The following is an 18,598-nucleotide window of genomic DNA, read 5'->3' as shown; positions in this document are numbered from 1 at the left end:
TTCCAGGACAGCCTCCAAAGCCACAGAGAAACCCTGTTTTGAAAAACCAAATGAATAAAGAAAGAAAGAAAGGAGGAAGGAAAGAAAGAAACCCTAAGACTGGAATACTGGCTTTTCAGTGACCAGTCTAGATATAAAAAAATAGCATAATTTAAAAAAATAATGTTTTAATGCCAAAGTAATGTGATCTTATTAAGTGGTACTAAATACAAAAGAATATTTTCCAAGTCAAGAACATAAAGCTGTGATAGTCCTATTAGGTCAAATGATTTTTCCATAAACAAAGATGTTTGTCATATAGATGCATTAAAACGCATTCACTTATTGGCTCCACAGAGCCACATTAAAATTTGTTGCCATTCTGTATATGGATACTAGCTAGTTTTTAAGTCTTCAATAAGCAGGCTTATAGCCAGAGATAGAGCAAGGGGCTAGCAGAGAGGAATGCGTCTCCCAAGGACAGTGAAATAGAGTGTACAGTTAGAGAGAAACACGGGAGATAGAGTGTCGGGGAGAGGGAAGCGGGAAACTAAGGGTTGGGCTTTCAGCAGCTATTAGAACTATACCCTAGCAAGCGTCTGGTAAGTTTGTTCACTCTCAAAAGTTTGCCGGTTCTTCATGCTCATCATAATTCGAGTGAGGACAGATTCCCTGTAGGTTACATTCAGACCTGTCCAACTCTTTCTGTGCGGCTTCCACTTGAGAACACGGCAAGGGGCTTAGGAAGCCGTGCTGTGATCCGTAGGTTGACATCTGGGAGGCTTTCACCTTGCTGGCTCACAAACGTCATCAGACATCCTTGACAACGAGATGGAAACTGTGGGACTTGGATGGATGACTGTGCTTTTTAAACCACAGCAGCCAAGAGGACGGGTCATTTGTCACTCCTTTGCTCTGCAGAGTCAGCCCTGCTTCAGGACCGAGGAGCGAGCCACGGGCAGCGAGCCTGTGACCAGAGGCCGCTCACAAAAGGGAAACGCTATCCCAAGGACACAGGGTCTCCCACAAAATGAGAACCTCTTAGGACAAGCATTACCCGGATGTGATGGATGTGAAAGGAGAGAGCTGAGCTTGGGGGAGACCGAGAAAGGGCAGGAAGATGTGAACTCGGAGGGAGGGCCACGCCCTCACCCCTGCAGATGTTATCGAATGTACAGCTACTGCTCACTGGTAGAAAGACAGACTCAGGCCGGGCAGTGGTGGCGCACGCCTTTACTCCCAGCACTTGGGAGGCAGAGGCAGGCAGATTTCTGTGAGTTTGAGACCAGCCTGGTCTACAAGAGCAAGTTCCAGGACAGCCTCCAAAGCCACAGAGAAACCCTGTCTCAACTCCCCCTCCTCAAAAAAAAAAAAGACAGACAGACTCAGTTTAACAAGCATGATGCAGTACGGATGTTGCCACTTTCCGGTAGACAAGCTGACTCCAACCTGTTCAATGGAGGCCGACCATGGTTGTGCTAGTCTCTTTTCTTTGGCTGACAAAATACCGGAGAGCAGGCGCTTCAGAGGAGAAAAGACCAGTTCTGGCTCTCTCTTTCAGAGGTCCAGGGCACAGCCAGCGGGCTGCATTGCTGTTAGTGGCAAAGAAGAAACAAAGACAAGGACACAGCCGAGGAAAGCAGCTCAACTCACGGCAGCTAGGAAACAGAGAGGAGAAAGGACCAAGGACAAGTTGGCTCACCCACAGTCACAGCCCCAGGGACACAGTTCATCCACCTAAGCCCGGTTTCCCAGTCCCCTCCACAGCCCACGACGGCATCAGATTGTGAGTTCGGTCATGGATGAATCAACCTGTTGATTAGATCAGGTCATTTCTCAAAACACTCACTCCTGAATGTTGGATTGGAGCTTATGCCTTTATGAATGAATGGAGAGGGCACGGGAGTGGAGGGGGAGGGGGTTAAATAAGGACCTTCATATAAAGCTCCTACTATAGAGCTGGGCCCACAGCACCTGTTCAAAAGGGAATTTTCCTGGAATGATTAGAGTATTTTTGTCAGCAAAGAAAAGAGACTAGTGCAACTGTGGTCGGCCTCCATTGAACAGGCTGGAGTCAGCTTGTCTACCGGAAAGTGGCAACATCAGGATCCGCACCCCATCATGCTTGTTAAACTGAGTCTGTCTGTCTTTTTTTCAGGGGGGGTGTTGAGACAGGGTTTCTCTGTGGCTTTGGAGGCTGTCCTGGAACTAGCTCTTATTTCCTGGAGTTGGGGTTCTAGAGTTGCTCCATCCACAAGTGCTGAGCTGTGCCTATCTGAGCTCTGTGAAAGGAACGCGGTTGCCACACAGACATGTTCTGTAGTGGCAGCAGAAGTGACGGCAAATGGCCGAGTGTTAGACACTGAAGGGAGACTTGCTGAGCACGGCCTCAGACGCAAGTCCGGGTGCAAAATTTCAGCAGGCTCGTTGACTCCGTGTGGAAGGGAATGCTGGCCGTGTGTGATTTTCCTCAGCCTCACTTACAAGCCAGTTGTCACTGTGCGGAGGGCATCATCGAGACATGCCCACTATGCTGGGCTCCATGCCATCCTTCAGCTTGATTGACCTAGGTGTGTCAGGAGCTTTCTGCTTTCTCTGTTGACAGAAGATAACAGGATTCCGACTGACTGATGTATTTATTCTGGAAGCGTTTGAAAGGGAGCTGCATTTTAGGGAAATAAGATGAGGACTATGGTTCTATAGTTTGAAGTCAGTGATAGCTCTGTGTTGAGCCAAGCGATTGCTGGTGGTGTTAGTTCAGGGCTACACGCTGGGCATGGTGGCATGTGCATGTAATCCCAGAAAGACCAACCAGGAGGAGTTTGAATTTGAGAGCTGCGCAGGCTGCACAGGGAGACCCTGTCTAGAAAGCTTGCATATCTACTCAAATCCAACCCAACCAGCCCACAGAAGCACATGGATAGCAGGCACAAGGTCTCAAGGTCTTAGAGAACCAGGGCTCCGCATCTTGAAGATGTCCTGGGATTCGTCCGAGGTCTGCCCTCCTCACCTTGAACAAGCTGGGCCACTCTTACTCTTTACTTTCTCAACTGAAAAACACAGGCAATGAAACGCCAATAGTTTGGAAACGCAAGCTACCATGGGGATGAACCGGGAAGGCCTGGGCCATGGCACACACGTCAGGAAACGGTATCAGTAAGAGGCCAGTGTGAGCTGTTTTCCTCCTTTTTTCATACTTGTATCTCGGAGCTAATCTCCCTCCCCTGGAGAGAGTTTAAGCTTCACTCGGTGCCAGCTTCTGCTGTTCTCAGTGTGGCTCTTCTATCGCAACCAGTCTGATGAACTCATCCCTTTCACATCACATCAAAAGCTGCTCTGCTTCTTTTTCTTAAAAAAAAAAAAGGAAGAAAGAAAGAAAAGAAAAAATCTGGGTTGAAAAAATAAATTAATAAGGGGCATGACAGAAGCTATAATGGGTTAGTGCTGTACCAACCTGACATAAAAGGCTTTTCAACGATCCCCGAATGATTAATGACAGAGTCTTGATTTAGCTTCAGAGAGAGCGGCGGCAGTGACTTACTGTGCCTGTCACTGTCTTCAGAAGACAGCCCTTTTCTTCTTCTTCATTTTTTTTTTTACAGGAGTGACTGTGCGCATTGCTATAATTAATAATGTGATGCTAAAGTGTCGCCATATTGTTTTAAATAAGGAGATAAGTTTTCCTGAGCCAGAAACCATGTGTGTAATATATATTTTGCGGCTGCACATGATAATAAATGATGCACACATACATTTCTGCCATTTCAGAGACTACAGTGCTCCATAGCTATTAGTTTCCGCTCCACTTCAAGGATTTAATCAAATATTTGTTTATCCCTTTTATTATGCACCCCCCCACGCTAGCGCAAACACTTCTACATAGTTTCCAATCTTGACTACAGAGAGGCAATTTTCAAGTTTGTCTCCAATGCTTCAGCATCATTTACTAGAACTGTCTGGCTTCCTTATAAAGATCTCAGTAAGGAAGCGTGAGCTTCTCCTCTCGGTTTGCATTCGCAGAGTGATTTGAACTATTTTTCTCTAAGACAGGAGGTGGGATACACTTGAGATGAAGAGTAAGGCGGCTCTGAAGAGACGCTGGGTCATCGTTTCCTGTGGCAACGTTCTCATCGCGCCTGTATCAATAGTTTCCTCTGAATATTTTAGCGAGCTGGCATGAAGGAGGCAGAGCACAGCATGGGTGAAATGGTTTCATGTGTGGATCATCTTGGGCTGAGGCTGTAATAATAGCCCCCTTAGTGAGGGACTAGGGGTGGTTTGCTCTAGACCCAGCCACAGAGTGGGAGAGACCAGCTGCACCCCCCACACTGGGCACTGCGGAGTTTACACCTATAAAGGGCCTGCTCAGCCCAAGATTATTTTATGCTCAGCGACATGAGTGGAACCTCTCCTTCACAGGGGTGGGAACACTCTTTTCCATGGAGTCGGAAACTGTCACTCCATGTTAGGAACAACCATAGCATACATGCCCCATGTTACCCGGAAGCATCCCCTCGGCTTATCATCGTTCATCTTCAAGGGGAAATGAAGACGAGGGTGTAATGGTATCGCTAGACCCAAGATAAATGACAAATGTGTTTATTGGGGAGCACATACACTGAAAAAATACAAAAAAAAACCATAACCAAAACCAAAACCAAAAAAAAAAAAAATGCCAGAGCGTTCCCCTGCTCTTCCTACCAGATCCGCTGACCCACCAGAAAGAGCAGACCAAGGAAAGCCACGCCTCGAGCTCCTCTCTTGGAGGTGTGGCCACCATTAAGGGTTCACTGAAGAGCCTCCTACAGAGGAAGATGACACGTTAGACCACTCACATGGATTCATTCAGGACCCAGGAAGGTCAGGTCTGCGGCATCTAAGACGGGGAAAGCTCTGTTCATTCACAGAAGCTCACTGATAAGATCCAATGCCTCGCAGATGATTTGTTTTTTAACACGTCTTAGGTTCAGACTTTAACAGGACATCTTCTTTTCTATTTTGGAAACTAATCCGCATCCCACTTCTTGCCACCTCTCCCAGGGAAGGGGTTTGAAGAGTGGTTTAAGGTTTGCACACAACTTTGCAGATCGTATCACTGATCTTTTAAATGCTTATGATACCGAGACAGCCTTCATGTCTTGCTGAAGGGAGGTACACTGTGGCATCCTGCATTCATTACAAAGGACGCTTCGAAAAGTAAGGATAAGGGGAAGCCCCCCCACACACACAATGTTGAGTGGCACAAGAAAGAAAGCAAGATATGTCACCTAGTGTCAACTCCTATTTAACACGCATTCACACACACACACACACACACACACACACACACACACACACACACACACACACACGCTTGGCTGCTTGGAAAACAGTGGAAACGTGACATTCCAAGATGCTGACAGTCATTTTCTGCAGGTGCTGGGGTGGTAGGAAGATGTTTTCTTCCTTACATACATTCCCTTACACTTCCCAGAGTCTCTGCAACGATCTGGTGTGAATTTTTTTCGTCATAGTGAAAAGCTCTTGGTATCACAATTAAAAGCTATTATAAAAAAAAACACTGGAAATTGCTAAAAAAAAAAAGAGTAGTAAAGGTTAGGTTACATCACGTAGATTGTCTTTCTAAACAAGTCTGTTTTCTTCTTCCCCATGCATACAGAATGACTCAGTCTATATTCACCGAGCTTGCTAATCTTAACTGAAACACTGGCTCTCACTGGCATCACTGGCTACATGCCACACAGTGTGAGACTGAAGTGAGAGCCAGGAGCCTGCAAATCCTTCAGCCTACCGAGATTCTGCGGGCTGCTCAGGTTGCTTGCTTTGCAAGCTCCTAAGCATGCTGGGTATCACTTTAGAGTTTAAAGACAGTGTAGCCTCTAAGCAGAAGGGGTGTGTGTGTGTGTGTGTGTGTGTGTGTGTGTGTGTGTGTGTGTGTGTGTGTGTGTGTGTGTTGCTGGGGATTGAACCTGGATTCTCCCACTGAGCCTAAATCAGGTTATCAGTAGGAGTCCCCCCTAGGTTTTCATGTTCTGTGCTTCCTCCAGCCCCAAGGTGGAAGGCATTTCTGGGCACATGGCCTCCAGGAAGTAGTCATATCACTCACTTCTCTATTCCCATCATTCACGTTCAGGCTATGACTGACATTTTCACCTCCTGCTCATAAGGGCCCTTGCTGCACAACCCAGGTAACTCTCCCATCTCTAAGTAGTCAGCTTCTCCCAGTTTTAGAAACTTCTTTTCACTGACTTTAGAGGTCAGGGTGTGGACATTTGGGGAACCATTATTCTGTCCCCTCCAGGGACCGATAATGCATTTATGCTAAGCGGGAAAGCTACAAGGACTTCTAGGTGGCATATAGAGACTTACTTTCTGCAGCGGAAGACAGAAATTGAGGATTCAGCCTGACAGTGATTAGAAAACTCTGAGACCTCCTAGGAAGGCTGACTTCTCAGCTGTCAGATCCCACGCCCAGGTGGGGCCTCAGCTGAGATTCATGATAGGGATTTCTGAGTTGACACATTCGATTGTCTTGAATCCTGGGTTCCCTTGGGACCCCTGAACCAGCAGAAGTAGCTGATCTTTTCTATTGAAGGCCAGCACCATCCCTTTACATGACAACAGCTCAGTCAGACAGAACAAATCCACCACCGCCACCACCACACACCTCACATCTGACCTCATCCGGCTCCTTGTAAGTAACCCTTCACCCATAGTCCTTTTGATACCCCGCCGACCCAAATCCCCATTGGTTTACCACGTTGGATATTGGCACATTCATTAGTTTGGTCTATCATGGGCTCCCTTTCTGGGATAAGCAGACTTGTGTGTGTGTTGAAATTCCCCAGGAAAAGTCTGTGACACCATCACACACACACACACACACACACACACACACACACACACACACACACACACCTCATCACTTTAATCTACTTCTCCCCTAACTAAAATATCTCTTGTAGCTATTTTCAATTCCACTTGGAGACATCACCCAGATCTATGCTCTAGACAGGTCTGTCAACCAGATGCTAATGTGGAAAGGGAAGCAATGGGAGGGAATGGTTCTTCAGCAAAGGTATAAACCCGGACAACGCAAGGTTGAATGAGCTACAGAGAAGAGGAAATGACCCTTAAGATGTCCACTAAAACAATCCTGCCTTCAATTTCACCTTCTTTGGGGGAGCCCGCGGAGGTCTCCATAGGGATCTGACACAACTTCCAGTGACCTACGGCAGGTGTCTTACAGGCTGTGATGGACAGGGCAGCGTTTCTGTGTTCTGTGCTGTTACCTGGCAGTGAGTATGGATCTCAGTCCTCTACTTGGTAGCTGCCACCGCCTGGATAAGACACATACATGCTCTGTGTGCTTCTCTGTTTCCTCTTGTAAAATAACGGACTAGGCAAATCCTCCAAGCTGCCCCTCAGGATTCAGCCAGCAGATGAGGCAGCACTTATACACACCAAGCAGAATGTGTGTATACAGCCGGTGTCCAATAAAAGGTAGGTCATGGTGGGTGATGATTCTCTAGAGTAAGAGTTTCAGCCCAAATGGTTAAAATTTTTTTTGGCTAAATGTAGGAACTCAAGCTTTTATAATTATTTCAAATTACAATATTAACTTCTTACATGATTATGCAAAATTCTTATTTTAATAATTACAGGAAATAACATTATTTGTGATTATTAAAAAAAAGAGCGCATCATTACTTTTTGATTTGAAAGAGAATTTCAGAGAGTAATTTCCTACCACAGGGTTTATTGTGGTTATGTGAGAGGAAGCAGAATTATTTGACAGACAGAGTTGTGGAGTGCGAACATCAGTGATCTTCCCTTGTGGGTCCGCCACATACACTTTAAATGATGTCTATAAAAATGTCATGGAAAGAAATTTCCATTTAGATCTGGTATTTTTCAGTTTTGAACATACGATGTCTGAACCCCTAAGGAAGCCAGTTTTGAAAGAGCACTGTTTAGCTCCTAGCAGAGATAAGTGATATTTCTATTTATGCAGAATTTTAAAAAGATATTTTGAGTGCTTAAAATCTCCTATCTGGCTGGGCATGGTGGTTCATGCCCTTTAATCCCAGCACTCAGGAGGCAGAGTCAGGCAAGTCTCTGTGAGTTCGAGGTCAGCCCGGTCTACAGAGAGAGTTCCAGGACAGCCAGAGCTGTTACACAGAGAAACCCTGTCTCAGAAAAAAACTGAAAAACAAACAAACGAATTCACACCTGAAGACTGAAGGACGAATTGAATGATTCTTTTCAGCACTGTGACATGTAACACAGACAAAGCAATGCAAAACCAAATAACAAGGACACATCCCAGGCAAGGCAGGTCAAGCAAACACACTACGGAGCTGTGGGTCCCCTCTAATACCCGCGGAGGAAACTTGGTTCCTTGTTTGGGGCAGCGGGTTGATCTTGGTGATCTTGTCAGCCCTTTGTGGGGATGGATGTTCTGGGAGCCAGACTCATCTAGCAACCCTCCCTTGTAGGCGTGCTACTGGATACGGAATAAAGCCATCAAATGAAGAGTTCTGCTCGAGGTCCCCAGGGCAGGGAGAGAGGGATGCACCCACCAAAGGGGAGTGATCTCCAGGGGGGTCCTACAAAACTCCAGCAGACCTGAGGAAGAGGACAATCAACAGCCACTTGGTAACATCCGTAAACATTCCCATGATGCAGTCGGCGTGTTTGGAGACCCTCACCCCCTTCCCCTTGATATCCTCTGCCATGAGCCACTAACGTCATCCCTCCCCCCTATCCCTCCTGGGATTGCACTGCTTACTCACGCAACCAGTCTGAGCCCAACCGAGATGGGCTGCATCACTTCTCTTTCTGTTGTCCTAAACAGGGACCCCTTTGCCCATTGATTTTTTTGTGCCTGTTCCCTGGAAGCTCTAAGTAAGCTTTGTGTCTGTTTCCTGGAAGCCCTAAGTAAGTTTTGCATTTCTGCAACTGTCTCAAACTCCTCTTCTTCCTTCATTTCCTCCCAGCACTCAATTGGCACAACTGTGCCAATGCGCACCATTAGCCAAAAGCCTCTGCTCCTTGCTGAAACACCACTTAGGAACATTTCCCCTAGAAGTACGTTGGTCCACATCTCTACAGCAAGTAAAACCAAGCAGTACAAAGTCTCGATTTGCTTTTCTTAACAATGATGTCCCAGAAAAAGAGAAAAAAAGGAAAGAAAAAACTTCCTTCACTTGAGAAAAGGCCTAGCTACTAGCAATAGCATGATTACTTCGAATAAGGTCATTTAAACCATGGCTGTGGATGCTCCGGTGGGAGAAAATCATACTCAAAGCTGCCGTTATGTTGCTGAGCTGTGTCAACTGAAATGCATTTCTTCATTCCAGGATCCACATCAGCATGCAGAACAGAAAACTGGGTCCACGTAGACAGAAAGGAGCTTCGGGGGACAGGGAGAGAGCAGACACTGTTTCTTGTGGTGAGCGAAGAACACCCATTCCCCACTCCGGGACGGGTGCATTGCCATAGTCACTCAGATTAGAGCAAGAGCCAGCCCACGCCAATTCTGCGTTGCAGGAGAAAAGGGAACCCCTTGCATCAGCATGCCCAAGGTCTCCCCGCCTGCATATGGAATTTCTTCAGCTCCCGACAGGATGAGAAGTCAGACCTGCAAAGGTACTAGAACGCATGCCAGGCTGTCTTTGCTAAAACAACAAATTCTAGAAAGCATGCGTCTCGTTTTTGGAATAGAAACTCATTCTGTAGCCGAGGCTGGTCTCGAACGTCCACATCCCTGCCTCAGTACCCTGATCGCTGGGATAGCAGGAATGCAACCGCACACTTCACGGGCGTAAAATCTACCCAATACAGAAGTACTTAAGCAAGCCAATCTGGTGGTACACTAGAGTGCAGACATTCCCTGACGTTAAGTCAGGTGGCCTCCCGTGCCATCTTCAAGTTGACGAGGCAGTCACTGCCGCCAGTCTGACAAACATCACAGCTTAGCCACGCCCACCTAGACGTGCTCACACCTAAGCCAGCCTACCGACAGTCTCACCTAACACAAAGTCCGTTTCACAATAGAGTACCGAGTGGCTCCTGTGATTTATTGCACCATACTTACTGAGAGTTGCCCCATGTGTGTGCTTTGGTACCACGGTAAGCTGTGTGTGTAGGGGTGTGGTGACGTCTTGCTTGTGCAAATAAAGCCTGTCTAAGGATCAGAAAAATGGAGCCTGCCACTAGCTCACCACAGAGGCCTGGAGGTCTGTACAGGCAGGGAGTGAGATGGCTGGGAGGAGAGGATGTGAGCGTGAAGAAACGGGAACTCTGCTCTCTTGTCTGCTGAGATGCCGAGGAGGTAAAAGGCGGCTTTGGCTTGCTCCTCCCTCTCTCTCATCTCTCCGCATTTCCCTCTATATCTGACCCCGGGTTTTCATGATTTGGACCAATTAGGAACTCCTTCTGCTTGGAGGTACGCACACGCGACGTATACATGAGTGCGCACGGCATGCCAGAGGGTTTCCTCTCCTGGCTTAAGTTTTGAGCTAGAGGCCCTCACCGAATGCGAGGGACACCATGTTAGCAAGCTGATTGGCTCCCAGGATCTGCTGTCCTGCCCCAGCAGCACCTGAGTTCCAGGCATGCACAGCCACATCTGGCTTTTAAGTAGGTGCTGGGGATCTGGATTTAGGTCCCTGCTTTCACAGCAAGCACCATTTTGCTCACTGAGCCATGGCTTCAGGCCCTTGTCTTATAATCATTTAAAAGCTCTTGAAATTAGATCATCACATGTCTGGTTCAGGCATCTGTACTCTGAACGATTTGTATTTCATAATGACTTCAGTACAGATTATGGAGTAGCATGCGTCACTCTATTGTTTGAATCCGCACGCTTCTGTATGTGCAAGAACTCGGGGAGACGTCCCCCCCCCAAAATGTCCAGGATGGCTCACACTAAGCGGTCAGATTGCGATAGCATTTGCTCGCCCCAGACTATTGTCAGCCTCTAGGGTTAACTTTACACACTGTTTTGTGATGTGGACTTAGTCATCATCAAATCTGCTGAGAGAACTGCCCCCATTGCTTGAATTAAGCACGCGCCGTACCGAAATACTAAAATTATCCTTACTTTGGGAAAGAACTGTGTGGCTGTTATGAGCAGGTTCTCTTTGTTCCAAAAGGATCGAATGGGCTGGAGAGCAAGGTGGAGGGAGGGGTCCATGAAGAGTTGCCTTCAGTGGGAGCCATGCACAGCATCTCGTTTTCCCAGGAGTATCTGATACAGCGGATTTCGATCTGCGTGTTTCCACCAAAGTTTCAAAACTCACATTAGCCATATAAACTAAGCGCGACCACGGGATAGCTTACCATTCCCTGGTGTTTCTGTACTACAGTCCCAGCACAAGCAGGGTTGGGACACAAAAGCACTTGGACGTCTTGTACTCTTGCCTTTTCTCTGTGCTACTTGGGAGACTGCCAGGCACGTGTTGAGCAAATGCTTTGGACTGGAAATGTTTTGCCGTAATCACAAGCTGATTGAACAACTGTGATAGTTTAAGTGCTCCTTTGTCTCGGACTTCAGTGTTTTGCTCATTAGCTGGGAATATGTGCTTTGCTTTTAGCTAAAATCAGGTTCATACGTGTTGGAAGATGAGGAGCTGTATATTTTCATAGGCACGTTGTTATGATGTTGAGTCTGTAAACAATTGTAGCAATAAGCTAATAATCTTCTGGCCCAGGAAAGCTATATATGGGGCATGTTTTCATAGTAAGAACATTTGATTTTGGTCAAATCCTTGTCAGAGAAGAACTGGAATCCATTTCAACCCTGGAATGCACAGGGATACAGGCAGCCAGATTATCCTAACCGAAAACACGTTTCACATTCAGAAATACTCTCAGACACCGAGTTTCCAGTTCAGTCATTATAGTCTCATACAGCTCACCTCTCATTTATCCGAAAAACCTCAGCTCTCTGATCACTCCTGACAATCAGGGAACAACGTGAAAAGAGGCTGAAATACAGGTGCTAAGTCCGCGGCTCCCCAGCCCTTCTTGGAGAAGTCCACGTTGGATTCAGAGCCACAAATGCAGAAGGGGTTCTTAACCGTTGAGCTGCAGGCAAGTCAAGTTAGAGAACTGAGAGCCGAGGCCCTTTCCAGTAAGATTAGCGTGTTCTTCACAAACAGGAGGGCGGACTGCGCAGTAAAATAATGCATGGAGACTTTTTGTTCCCCCAAATCGCATGCCGCATGCCATGCTCACAGTGCTCCAGCAGGTTACCCTGGCTGGCCACTCAGGAGTCTGCAGACCCTGGTGCTAACTGGAAGACTCGTTGAGGGCCAGCGAGACGGCTCAGTGGGTTAGAAGCTTGCGAGTGCAAGACCGGTGGTCTGGGTTCAGATTCTCAGAAACCACATGGACGCTTGAACAGAAAGAAGCCCACGTGTCTGGGACCCCCGCATGCCCTCACTGAGAAACGGGAATCTCGGGAAGCTGACAGGCCATCACGCCTGGCGTGGAGGGGTGAATATGGGAGATCCTGTCTCCTCCCAGGCGGAGGCTAAGGGCTAAAGCCCGAGGTTGTTCTCTGTCCTTTACCCGCATACCACTGTGTGTGGGTGCATATGCATGCGCACATGTGCGCGCGTATGCGCACACACACACACACAAGTGCTCTCTCTTTCTCTCACACACACACACCTGCTCTCTCTGTCTGTCTCTCTGTCTCTCTCCCTCTCTCTCACACAGACAATTACACACACCTGCTTTCTTCCCCTCACAGAGAGAGAGAGACAGACAGACAGACAGACTGACAGACACAGAGACTGAGAATAAGCTAATTTACCAGCATTTATTCTAGTACTACACTCTCTGCCAGGTTTTCACATGCATCTGTAAGAAGGAAATATCACAGGTACAATTTAAGCTCACAACGCTTCAAGTGAAGGCATGGCTCCGACACCTTCAGGATAGCTGTCCTTCGTCTGAAATACCCAGAACTAAGAGTTCTGCAGACTCCAGAGTGCTTTGGATCATGAAGTGACCACACACAAGTGGTGAGATATTTGGGATATGAAGCCCAAGTCTGAACAGTTTGAGTTTGCCGGTGTTTTATATACACCACCCACACGTAGCCTGGAGGAAAGTTAGTCCCTTCCTGCCCTTGAAAGTGATCTACGCCACAAGGTCAGCGGTGGGTGAACTTTCCACTCTTGCCATCGTGTCCTGGAGGCCTTCCAGAACCTGGAATTTTCGCGCTTCTCATATTCAATTCTGTCCGAAAGTGTTTGCTTATTTGTCTCATGAGACATCATTTCAAGGTTCGCTTAGAGAAGGAAGTTTGGTAGAGCTGGTTTTTAAACACAGCTCGCAACGAACCCGTCATCTTGTGGGCTCTACCAGGTTCCCCTTACAGCAAGCACGTTGGGAAGTGTTTGTTTTCCAAACCAACAAAGGCAGAAGAAGAAGGAGGAGTCTCGCTTGGATTTTTAAAACGAGGTTTCCTGGTTGGAACTATAGATGGAGGTACAGTCTGTAAGACGGTCTCTCTTGGGCATGCCACTGTGAAGATGCTGGCGTCCCCTATGCTTTTCTCATTACCCACAATAACAAAGCAGGAGCCCACTGGAATAAGTAAGGAAAACTCAAAGTTAGCCAGCACTCACCAGAGACACTCGTCCTTGAGGTGTTTTTAAAGGCAAAATCTTTTTTTATCTTTTGCAGGAAAAAATGTATCAACTTTGAGTTAGAATGTATCTGTAAGTTTGAGATTTTATTACAGAAATGCCCCTTTCTTCTGCTGCTGCAAGGGTGGAGGCTGGAGACATTTTCCTTACAGTAATTTGTTTCTCCTTCTTTGTGGGTCTGGATCACCCAGGATTCAAGCCAAGTAATCAGGTGGCCCGTCTTGCTAAGAGAGGACTCATGGGCCCCACAAGCCTGGGGTTGTTGTCCCTAGGAGCAGGCTGCAGTTTGCAAGATAGTATTGGCATTGTTAACATTGTCTTCAGTAACATTGTCTTCAGTGAAAACCAGACTCTCTGAAGATGGGGACATTTCTATAGCAGGCAGTTAAACTGAAGCAGAGCGCCGGGTATGCTGGTCAGACGTTAGAATGCACTAGAGAAAAAAACTAAAGTGTGCCTCCTCTCTCCTCCCTTTCTTTTCTAAGTGGCCTTTTCTCCCCCAGAGAGCCATCACTGAGGAAGCCAGACACTCAGAGGACAAAGAGGTTTAAAGTAGACATTTATTCCAGGTCTTGAATTCTACCTCTGGGGGCCAGGCCAGTGGAGCACAGAGGACAGGGTCAGATGAAAAGAACTGAAGGCCACAGGAGGAGAATGCTGCCTCCCCGCGCACCCAGAAGGGTGGCCCCTCGGGGTACCGGTGTCCAATACTGCTCGATATTTTAAATTCATCCCAAATTCAATGAGCACAGGTTTGCAAATATTATTATCTTCACTACATTATGGAGTTCACTGTTTTCCTGCTTAAGGAGTCAAGGAAACATGAGTTATAATACTGGACATATTTTCCTGGATTAAATAATTGTTTTAGCTGAGGTTTCTAAGAAACAATTAGACCTGCCTGAGCATACATCTCCAACCACCCCCTCCTCTTCCTCCTTCTCCCTCTTCCTTCTCCCTCCTCCTTCTCTGGGGCTCCCTGCTGAGGTCTCCCATGTCTTCTGGGTATGGATTTGGGATTCGCCGGTGTGCTCCTTCAGCAATCTCACTGGAGCCCAAGTACTCTCCTTCCCCCTCCTCTCCCTTCTTCTGTCTTCTCTCTTGAACCCAGATTTCTCCCCCTACTTATTCTCTCCACCTGGCAGCACAGCCTATCCTATCTCCTGCCTTGCTATTGGCCATTCAGCTCTTTATTAGACAATCAGGTGTTTTAGACAGGCAAAAAATCACAGCGTCACAGAGCCAACCAAATGCAGCACGAAGGATGCAGCGCCTCTTTGCATCATTAAACAAGATGTTTCAAAAATCATAATGCAACAGTTATCGTAGTGACTGCTTGACTTTATGCCAGCTCTCGCTACCATTTTGGATTCCATGGTTCCAAAACAGTGTCAGCATTTTTTTAAATGACCAGATTTTATTGTCCTGAACTGGATAAGCAGAAAAGCTTTTGCTGAGCGCGCCCAATGGTTAGACATAAGCCAGAAGCCAACACCAAATGCCACTCAAGCATTCCTGAGCCAGATACCTTAGAGAAGGAAATGATAACATCTCAGGTCTCCTGAGTTTTGGCAAACACTTCTAAATTTTCTTCCTGATGTGTGCTCCTAGGGAGAATTCTTGCAGAGCAGGAATCCCCAGCGCCAGGGTAGGGGACATTCATGTACAATTATAAATATGTTCAAGAACTAGGAAAGGACACCAGTCAACCCCAAGGAAGTCCGTGAAAACACAAATGAGCAGTGGAAAGAAGTAGTGAAAACAGCTCAAGACATGAAAGAAGAAACAGATTCACTAAAGAAAATCCCAACTGAGATAAAACTGGAAACGGAAAATTTAGGAAGTCAAACAGAAACCTCAGAAGTCAGTCCCACTAAAACATGAAGAGCGAATCTCAGGCATTGAAAACGAGGTAGAGGAAATTGATGCTTCAGTCAAATTCAATCTTAAACCTAAAATTATTTGTGCACAAAACACCCAGGAAATCTGGGGCACTATGAAAATACACAAATCTGTAAATAATAGGGACAGGGAAAGGAGAGGAAACCCAGGTCAAAGACACACAAAAGATTTTCAGCAAAATCACAGAGGAAGATTTCACCAATCTGAAGGAGGAGGTGCCTATCAAGATATGTGAAGCTGACAGAACACCAAATAGATGGGGCCAGAAAAGAAAGTCCCCACAACACATGGTAATCAAAACACCAAGAATATAGGACAAAGAAAGAGTATTAAAAACTGCAGAGGAAGACGATCAACTAACGTATAAAAGCAAACCCATTAGAATAACACCTGATCTCTCAATGGAGACTCTAAAAGCCAGAGGGCCTGGATGGATGCAGCACAGACTCTAAGAGGCCACAGGTGCCAGCCCAGACTACTGTATCCAGCAACTTATCATCACAATAGATAGAGAAAGGAAATATCCCACAATTAAACCAAAATTAAACACCATCTATCTATTAACCGAGATCTTCAGAAGGCACCAGAAGGCAAATCTACAGTCTGAAGAGATGAACCATGCCCAAGAAAAAAACAAGGAATAAATAATTCCAGACCAGAAAAATCAAAATGGGGAGAACCCACACCATAGCAACAAAATAACGTGAATCAATAAACACCAATCACTGATAACTCTCAACGTTAATGGTCTCAATTCTGCAATAGAAAGACACAGATAGATTAGGAAACAGGATCCATCATTCTGCTGTGTTCAAGAAACACACCTCACCATCAAGGATAGACATCACCTCAGAGGGAAAAGGATACTCCCAAGTAAATGGACCTAAGAAGCATGTTGGTGTAGTTATTTTAACATCTGACAAAATAGACTTCAAACTAAAGCTAATCACAACAGTTAGGGAACAACACTACATGCTCATCAAAGGGAAAAAATCCACCAAAATGTCATTGTGATTCAAACATTTACATTCTAAACACAAGGGTACCCAACTTCATGAACCTATTGTAGCTGCAGTCACATATTGACACGGTGATAGTGGGAGACTTCAATTCCTGACTCTTGCGGAAAAAGAAAACCAGCTCATTCAGACAAAAACTAAACACAGAACTGCTAAAACTAAATGACATCATAAACCAAATGAACATAACAGATATTTATAGAACATTTCACAAAACCACAAAGGAATATACTTTTTCTTCAACAGCTCATGGACCTTTCTTCAAAATTGACTACATACTCAGACACACAAAGCAAAAGCAAGTCTTTCTTTTTTCTCCAAGTCTTAACAGATACATAAAAACTGAATAGCTCTCTGCATCCTCTAAACCTCCATGGATTAAAGCTGGATAGCAACAGCAGAGACAGCAGAAAGCATAACAATTCTTGGAAGCTGAGAAACTCATTACTGAATGAAAAATGGGTCAGTACAGAAATTAAGAAGGAAATTCATTCTTTTTTAGAATTAAATGAAAATGAAAACACAACATACCAAACCTGTGGGACACAATGATGAGTGACAGTTTGCGATGAGCAAGTCTAATGTATCAGGCGAAAGCCTGGAGATTTAAATGAAAGGCAAGATGTCTGGCTGTAAGTGTGTGTGTGTGTGTGTGTGTGTGTGTGTGTGTGTGTGTGTGTGTATTTAAAGAAGGGAGCAGCCTTATATACAGACTTTCAGCACAGTAGAAAAACCCCAGGTGTAAGAGTCCCTGCTTTCATAGTTAGAGGTTGATGCCAGTGGGGCAAGGCTGGGGCTGTAAGCCAGGACTAGAAGACAGGATGCACCTGTGGTTATTGGCTGACAAGCAACGCACTGAGACCCCATGGGGGCTGGGGCCCAACAAGTTATAAGCAGCAAGTTCATAGCATTAAGTGCCTACTTTAAAAAATAATTGAGCAGTTTCAGTGTTAGCAACTTAACAGCGTACCTAAAAGCTCTAAAACAAAAATGAGAAATAACAGCTAAAAAGAAGTAGACAGCAAGAAATAATAACAGAGGGCCAAAATCAATAAAATCAAAGCAAAGAAAAATACAAAGAATGATGAAGCTCTTTTCCTCCGGTGTGCCTCCGACGGTCCTCTTGTCATCGTGGGTCTCTGCCCTGCCCGGTGTTACAGACATCGTAAGAACAAGCCGTACCCAAAGTCTTGCTTCTGCAGAGGTGTCCCTGATGCTAAAATTCGCATCTTTGATTTGGGATGGAAGAAGGCAAAAGTTGATGCATTCCCACTTTGTGGCCACGTGGTGTCAGATGAATATGAGCAGCTCTCTTCTGAAGCTCTAGAGGCGGCATATTTGTGGCAATAAATACGTGGTAAAGAGTTGTGACAAGGATGTCTTTCATACTCCACACACTTTCCACGCCATCCCAATCAATAAGATGTTGTCCTGCGTTGGACCTGACAGGCTTCGGACGGGTATGCGTGGTGCCTTTGGGAAGCCTCAGGGCGCAGTGGCCAGGGTTCTCATTGGCCAGGTCATCATGTCCATCCGTACCAAGCTGCAGAATAAGGAACATGTGACTGAGGCTCTTTGTAGAGCCAAGTTTAAGTTCCCTGGCCTCCAGAAGATCCACATCTCAAAGAAATAGGGCTTCACCAAGTTTAATGCAGATGAATTTGAAGACATGGTTGCTGAGAAATGGCTCATTCCTGATGACTGTGGGGTCAAATATATCCCTATTTGCGGTCCCCTGGACAAGTGGCGAGCCCTGCACTCCTGAGAGCTTCCACAGTGCTCTCCTGTACCCTACCAAATCATGTTCAGTAATAAATCTCACATCCAGTCTGCTTACAAAAAAAATGGATGAAACAGGTTCTTTGAGATAATCAATATGATTGGTAAACCATTAGCCAAAAGATGAAGAACATCCAAATTAATAAAATTAGAAATTAAAAAGGTGATATCACAACCGACGGTGAGGGAATCCATAGAATCGTGAAGGCATACTCAAAAAGTAGACCTATAACCCCTATTGAAATAGAAGCA

At 45.9% G+C, this 18,598-nt stretch overlaps 1 pseudogene; it reads left to right on the top strand.

The window, feature by feature from the left end:
- Nucleotides 1-17,189: 17,189 nt before the first annotated feature.
- Nucleotides 17,190-18,395, top strand: LOC101825514 (annotated as a pseudogene).
- The last annotated feature ends 203 nt before the right edge of the window (nt 18,396-18,598 follow it).

The sequence above is a fragment of the Mesocricetus auratus genome, unplaced genomic scaffold (genome assembly GCF_017639785.1).
Source record: "Mesocricetus auratus isolate SY011 unplaced genomic scaffold, BCM_Maur_2.0 Super-Scaffold_100010, whole genome shotgun sequence".
Classification (NCBI taxonomy): Eukaryota; Metazoa; Chordata; class Mammalia; order Rodentia; family Cricetidae; genus Mesocricetus; species Mesocricetus auratus.
This window is presented reverse-complemented; position numbering and strand designations above follow the sequence as displayed.